The sequence below is a fragment of the Candoia aspera genome, chromosome 4 (genome assembly GCF_035149785.1).
Source record: "Candoia aspera isolate rCanAsp1 chromosome 4, rCanAsp1.hap2, whole genome shotgun sequence".
NCBI lineage: Eukaryota > Metazoa > Chordata > Lepidosauria > Squamata > Boidae > Candoia > Candoia aspera.
In genome coordinates, this window is record NC_086156.1 from 57,083,285 (window position 1) to 57,091,103 (window position 7,819).

Below are 7,819 nucleotides of genomic sequence, written 5' to 3' on the forward strand. Positions count from 1 at the left end.
GAAGAGATGGGGTGGGATCTTTCCTCTCTCTTCTCCCATTCAGCGAGTAAGCGCTGTGTAACATACGATGGGGTGAGGTCTCCTTCAGGCATAGCCTCCAGGCTACAAATCAGCATGTCCCACGTTTCATTCAGTGAGGACAGGAGGATATATGATTTTGTGAGAGGTGTAAATTCCATTCCTCTCTCCTGCAACTCAACAAACAGCTGCTGAATATAATGCAGGTGCTCAGGAAGGCTATCTCCTTCTGCAAGGTAGGTTTTGTACAGCTTTTTGTCAGGGTAACTTTACATACAAGTCTCTCAAAGCATCCCAAAGTTGCTTTGCAGACTGCATACCTCGCATGTGGACTAGCTGATTGTCCTCAACTCCCAGGATAATGGTGGCTCTAGTCCGCTCATCCTGTCTCAGCCATTCAGCACTGGGATTTTGGGGGGGTTGCTCACCAATTGGCAGCCAAAGATTCTCTCTGCGAAGATACATCTCCATCTTCAGGGCCCAATTCAAATAGTTGGTCTCTGATAGGTGCTCCAGAGGCATCGCTGAGGGCTGGGAGGTAGCCATGGCTTCTTTCTTCTTTTGCAATTCACCTCAGCTGGCTTCTTTGTCCTGTAGACTGGCAGTTGCTGGAAAATCTCCAGGCAGCTCCAAAGAAAATCTTCACAGGTCTTTGCTACCTGCCTTTAAATTGTGCATGAGGTATGGAGCTGATCTCTCTATTCTCTATGGGCTTACTGGGCTTACTGGGCTGTTTACTGGGCCCATAACCTGTTGGCAGAGTGCTAGAAAGCATTTGGCCCAGGAGAGATCAGAAAAGTCACACACCAGGCATTTCTATAAAAATAATTTTATTTACAGAAAACAAACATATTTAAAGGCTGTTTGCTGAGAGGAGAGATTTCTCTCAGCTGCATATTCTCTGCAAGCTTACACAGAAGGGAAACTGAAACTAAAACAAGTCCAGGCAAGTTCTTCTCCCCAGGTGCAAAAATTAACATCTGAAAAGAGGACAGTTAAATTCAACCTCTTCACCAGGCCAAAATGATTAGTTACCATAGTAACCTTAATCTGTAGTAGAAAACATATTAACAACTACCACAGTAATATCATGCATGATGTTATACGAAGATATGATATCTTGAAAATTATTGAAAGATGGCTAGAGAAGCCCTTCAGCTTTCCTTAGGGCAGTTTGTGATGTCCCCAAGATTTCTGAAATGTGAGTTTCCAAAATGTTTATTAGCAGCTCAAACAAACTAGAACTTCTCAATTTGTGATGTCAGAACCCTTGCTTCAGGTATTTCTGCCCTTTTTCCCAAGAGATATCAGTTACACCTTGTAGGTATCAGAAGTGGAACTGAATAGGCACAAGAAATTGATAACATGCTGACCATCTTATTTTTTTACATAGAATTTATATTTATATTTTATAATATATATAAAATATATAATTTATTATTTATGTATACAATTTATTAATATTTATACAGTTTATATATTTATATTTATACAATTTATTTATACAATTTATATATACACACAGAGACATAAAAGTTATGTATTTATACTGTAGATATTTATACAATTATATGTATTTATACAATTTATATATATACATTTATATTCTCTCTCCTTCTCTCTCTCTATATATGGTATATTTATACGATTATATAATTTATACAATTGATATATGTTATATACAGTACTGTAAGAATATGGAGTATTGTTAGCATTTAAATAAGAATTTAGCAAGGCAGTTTAGAAATAAAAAATGTCAACATGTTATTGAATTATATTCCTAAGATTTTGAATTTATCTATGAAGAATTTTGGATCTATCTTTTCTCAATTGTTGAAAAAAAAAGATTAAAATGCCTTCTTAAAAGACACTAGTACACTTATTATCAAAGGTTGGTTTGAAGAAATGTAAAATTTCACACTCCAGTTTTGAATTGTCTCTCTATCAAAATAATGGAAAGACTGGACAATACAGTTTTGTGTGGTAAAAGTTTAATCTGTTATTTAAAAACTGAGCTGTAATATTTTCTGCTGTTTTATAAAGCTGTAAATTTACTGTCTTTATTTGCATTTTATCAATTTTGGGAGGTTAATGGAGTTTGAGGGGGTTGTATTTTGATATTTTATAAGTTTTGTTCCTTATCTGCTATGCTTTCTAAGCAATTAAATCAATAAAAAATGAAGCGAGGGAGCCAAAATCAGTACAACATGGATAATTCTATCAAGAACTTCCTTCCAAAGGTTCTCTGGTACTGGGTTTTGTGAAGGCCATTGTTCTAGAAACACATAACACTAGAGGCACATCCAGTACAACATGGATAATTCTATCAAGAACTTCCTTCCAAAGGTTCTCTGGTACTGGATTTTGTGAAGGCCATTGTTCTAGAAACACATAACACTAGAGGCAGGCATCTGAGGCTTCATGAGGCACAAATTTAGGGTGGGGTCTATGTGTGTATAGTAACTATGCTATACCATATCTGGGCTGGAAAAATCTAGACAACCATGAGATAGAAGCAAAGATTTAGAATTTTCTGTATTTTTTGGCTGCCAACTAATTGAGGTCCAGCTCCATCCTTATCTTCAGTTTACTTGATACCATCCACCATTTTTTTCTTTGGTGACCTGACCTCCTTTCTACCTCTACATGTGTTGTGTTTTGTTTACAGATCTTTAGTAAGCTTTTTGCGGAGACATGTTGCCTTCTTCATCTATCTTTTTTATGTGTTTGCTTGTTTCTGCAGACATGTAAACATGCATATTGGAATAGTTTGTAATTGTGCTTTTAAAATCTCCTTTTTAATGGCTCCCATCTACCTTGGGCTTCCTTTCCCATCACCTTTTCTTACCATAAAGTCCTACTTATCATTGTTCTGAGCTTATTAAAATGTATTTGATTTTTTTAGAAAATGATATGCATTTCACTACCCACATTTACATTCCCTCAAAATGAAGAATTCCAGCATTAATTATCATGTTTCCCCAATATTCCTGTTACTCCCAATTACTCAACTTGTTCGTATCAAATCAAGCATAATGAACCTTCTCCAGAGGGTGAAATTGTCAGCAACACACAAGTGAGAAATTTTATGGAAGGTCCATGCAATAACAACAACAAGCTTGTGATTGTTGTCCATTGAAAAGGTTGATTTTGTCCTGTAGTTAACATCTCAGAGAACTCATTTTACTCGCTTATATTTCTACTGAACAATAGAAATATGCCCCCAAATCTTAACATTTTGTATTAAGTCTGTCTATTATTAAAAACACAAAGCAAAAACAATGCATTCTATAAAGAATAACACAATCTGCTGTAAATAATTCAAGACCCAAGGTGTTTAGAAAAATAGAGAAAGTGCAAATGTATCCTGTGGTATCATTTCTGAAAAGAAAATATGTTGGAATGCATTATATAGATAAGTTGAAATGACTGTTACTGTTGTCTAACTCCCAAAGCAAAATGCAAAGGTACTTCTGCAAATATTATGTCACCACTAACAGAGTAATTTCTCTTTTTACAGATTAATCCACTATAATTATTGCTGATTCCTTACTCCTGATACCCTATTCCTTCTTACCTCCTTCAGTTCTTCCATAGTATTTGTGTTAATGGAACAAGGAAGACAGCCTTCTAGGTTCTGTTTGTACTAGATTTCCAAGAGTGGTGTCTATACATATTTTATATCAAGCTGTGCGTAGTCTGAGTCAAGGATAACTAACTTTGTTATTCTCAGGTGGACACTCCATCCTCAGAGTACTGTCCAGAGGCTAGAAACATGTTTTGCTACACTTTCTGATAAAGTTGCTGCCATCTTGCTTTCAGAGTTATTAATTGTATATATGACTGCTCTGAAGCTACTTAGACAATTTCAACATTTAGATGTAGAGTATTTCAGAGTCTTATAACAATGTTTGTCATTTCTTCTTTAGGTGAATTTATGGGCAAACTGTTTATCATGCCTTGAATGAAATTTGGTTGAGCCTAAACTTCACATAAGGTAATTTATAGAAAGGTGTATCATTTGGGAAAATAGTTTGGAATGACAACACACACAAGCAATAGAACTCTAGGCTCACTCTTCTCTTAAAATCCATCATGATTACTGTTTGATTTTTGAGTGTAACAATGCATTTTTCCTTTTGCAACTGATTAATGCAAAATTAGTTATTCTTTTCATGTGCCATCTTGTGCTTATTATTTGAGACATTGTTTTTCCATAAATTTATATTGAATAATAGTAATAATAACAATAATGATGAGGATGACAATTGCTGCCAGACAAAGGTTTTAAAATATGTGAGTAGTATACCAAAGTTCCATTGCACAGGCATGGAATATGGAACTTTCACAGAATGTTCCTTTCACTGCATGAAAAAAAGTTAAAGAATAAATAGCTGCAGTATTCTTCAATATTTCCCTTTATCTCTTCTCTGCAACATCCAGATTATTACTATAACTAGGGAAAGAGAATGATAGAGGCATAATGGCTGCATAGTTTGCTGGAAAACAATTTTATGTATCTCTTCCTTCATAATACTTACATTATGTAGGAATGTAGTCAAAAATCTGAGATGGTCTTTCCCTCTCCCAACATACAGTCACATTGTTTAGGTAGTGAATGTGATTAATATTTTGCATGGTGCTTCTCATCAGTATTTCTTGCTGCATGTAGCAAGAGGCATAATGAACATTTGCTGTCAAATAGCACTTCTGTTAGCGTGCCAAAGCCATCTATTTACTCACAGCTGAAATGAGCTGCACCCTCTCCTCCAAGGCACAGGGCCAATAGCATCCTAAGGAGATCTGAAATAGTTCTTGTATATCATCATACTTCTAATCTGCCAAACATACCATTTCATTAACATAAATTGTCTGGGTTCCAAAACATAACCGATCACCTCATGGCAAAATGACCTGAAAAAGAAAAATAGTCAAAATTGTTCATCTGAAATCCATTTAATTTTCAGTCTGCCTTCTGCTTAGTTTCCTACTAAAACTTGAAATAATAGCATCTGCTCAGATATATACAGTAATTCTTTCTTCTGTGACGCCAGCTGATATATGGCTTGTACACCATTGAAAATCTTTCCCAGATTGCTTATTCCAGATGTCCCACTTGGGAGAGTGATAAGTGGAGTTATGTGCCATCTCTACAAACATGCCCAATTAACAGTGGCCTGACAGGAAGACATTTTAGAACTTGGGAACATGTGGGCAGAAATGGCCCCAACTGAAGCTTCTGGGCCCAATTCATGGTGCTCACGGTTACCTATAAAACCAGATATGATTTGAACCCTTGTCTGCCTTTATGTAGACATAAATTGGATTAGAACACTTCAGACTGTTAGGGAAAGGCCTTATTCCACAGAAAGTTTACCTACAGATGGAAGTTCTTGACTGTGAAATATCATTCTGGAGGACGGATTGTAGTGAGCAGGCTTGCAATGGAGAGTAGGATGCCAGTGGTGCTGTAGAAGTATGGCATCCTATAAGACCTAAATGTGGGGACTATACTTCTCTGTATTCCTGGAGAGATTCTATAAGACCTCTGTAGAGGTTACAAAACACAGGGGTGCCCATAATATTAGCAGACAAAATGGATCTAGGACCAAGCAGTCCTCAGGAGACCTTAAAAGAGACCTGTCATTGAAACTAAAGGGAGCCCTCAGGTAAGGGATTTACTGTATTTATGACACATGTTTTGACTTCTGTGCTGAGAAAGATGATGGCATGTTGCTTTGACTGCATGGAACAACCTTAATAATAAAGTGTTGTGTTGCACGGGTTGTGATTTTGACAACTGTCACATTGAAAATGTTGTATGCTTGCTATATTCTAAACTCAATAGATATAGTTAGATGATAGATAGATAGATAGATAGATAGATAGATAGATAGATAGATAGATAGATAGATAGAATTACAGCTGGAAAAACTGAGGAAAAATGCTCTATGTCAGGTTAAAATACAGAATAAAACAATGCCAATACACAATCCTAGATGAATTGGATTTCCAGGCCAACTATAACCTGCATGCAAAAGTAGGGACATGAAGGGCATTTGGAAAAAAGGTAAAAAGCAGGGGTGGCAATTGACAAAATGTTTTCAAGAAAGAATTATTATATTGCAGGTCATGAAGAGAAATGGTTAGTTATTAGAAAGGTGCAGATTGCAGAACTTCCCAACCTGCGATTTAAATTCAGCATATTTCAAAGCATGCTTAACTCCTACTTTTCCTGGTTAACCAATCCTTGGATGATAAGGCCTTGTCCCTTCTTATTGTGAAATGTGCTGTGAGACTTACAATGCAGTAATGAGTAAGTCCACAGAAAGAAATCCCAGTGCCCCAAATCACTCACTTTAATATTCTAAAATTGAAATTGCTGGCCACTTCAACCATTTTGTTAAATGCAAAAGGAGGGGGGGAAATAAATTGAACTATCAAACTTTACTGCTGTGTTGCAAACCTTGATACTACCTTGGTTAGTGTTCCATAGCACTCTACATATTACTTTCATATGCATTGTAATATTACATATTTCACCTTTCTTTGAATTTTATTCCCATTACTACTAATGTAATAAATATCTGTCTCAGTATTAATTATCTTATTTCCTTATGGTTGAACATTCTTTTTTATGTTATGATTGCTAGCAATGGAGATTTTTGCTGAACTCTTTGAAGCTAACCAGAGCACCTAATACAAATACCAACAATGACTGCTAAACATGCCTTCCCCCTGCTACTCCTGGGATTGCTTGTTGCTCTGACAAAATTATAAGATCAGTACTGCAGCACCTTGTGGGTGTACTATATAGTTCTGCCAGCAGGATTTTCTGAGTCTAACCTAATTGATGTACTCAGTCACCCTTCCCTGAGATTACACAATGTTTTTCAAAAATCTTTGTTTTACATTAACAATACCCTGAAAGTCCACTTCTTTTTCTGGCAGCATTTCTGAGACATCTCTAGGAAGGTAAGACCACTTGGCAGAGCTTTCTCCAAATATTTTCTGTTCTGTTTCTGCATCACCACTAAGTTTCTCTACAGTACTCCAGAACAATGTGAAAGCCAAGCTCTTGGACCAGATGCAAAATGGTAACTTTGTAGTAAGCACAGTAACAGAGATATAAATCTGACAGAATCACAGGGGGAAAACTGAACTGTGGAGTGATTTATCCTCTTCCTGAAAAAGTTCAATGAAACGGTCTTCCAAACTTCTCAGCTGAAAAACAGCAGTAATTTTGGAAATGACATTTGAGTAGGTTTTGCAGGACTTCACAATGCTTAAGCACACATACATGTGTAGACCAGGAAAGAAATGTGAGGTTGGGCCTGACTGTGCAGAAACCTCACCCCACAGCAGCTCCCACATGTAAGAATGGAGGAACCCAAACTCCAGGACTGATTACAGCCTTCAGAGGCTTCTAAGTACAAGAGATAGGTGCAATGCAGACTGCAATGCTGTGGGTCATTTTAAAGCTAATTTTTTGTCATATTTGCAATGCAGACTGCAGTGCTGTGGGTCATTTTAAAACTAATTTTTTGTCATATTTGCAGAGCAGGTCTTAATCTACCAAAAGCAACAGCTAGCAAAGGAAGCCAGCTGTATCACTAATTTAGCTCTTCTTGGGCACTGGAAATGTTCCTTTAATTCTGATAGTGTGAAGCAAAGGTCAGAGCATTTACACTGTGTGGATATATATGACAATCCAGTAAGTCTTTTGGGGGGATTCTTATGCAGAATATTGGAGACACGGGTACCAATAATCAATATTTAGCAGAGAACCTCCTGATATTCT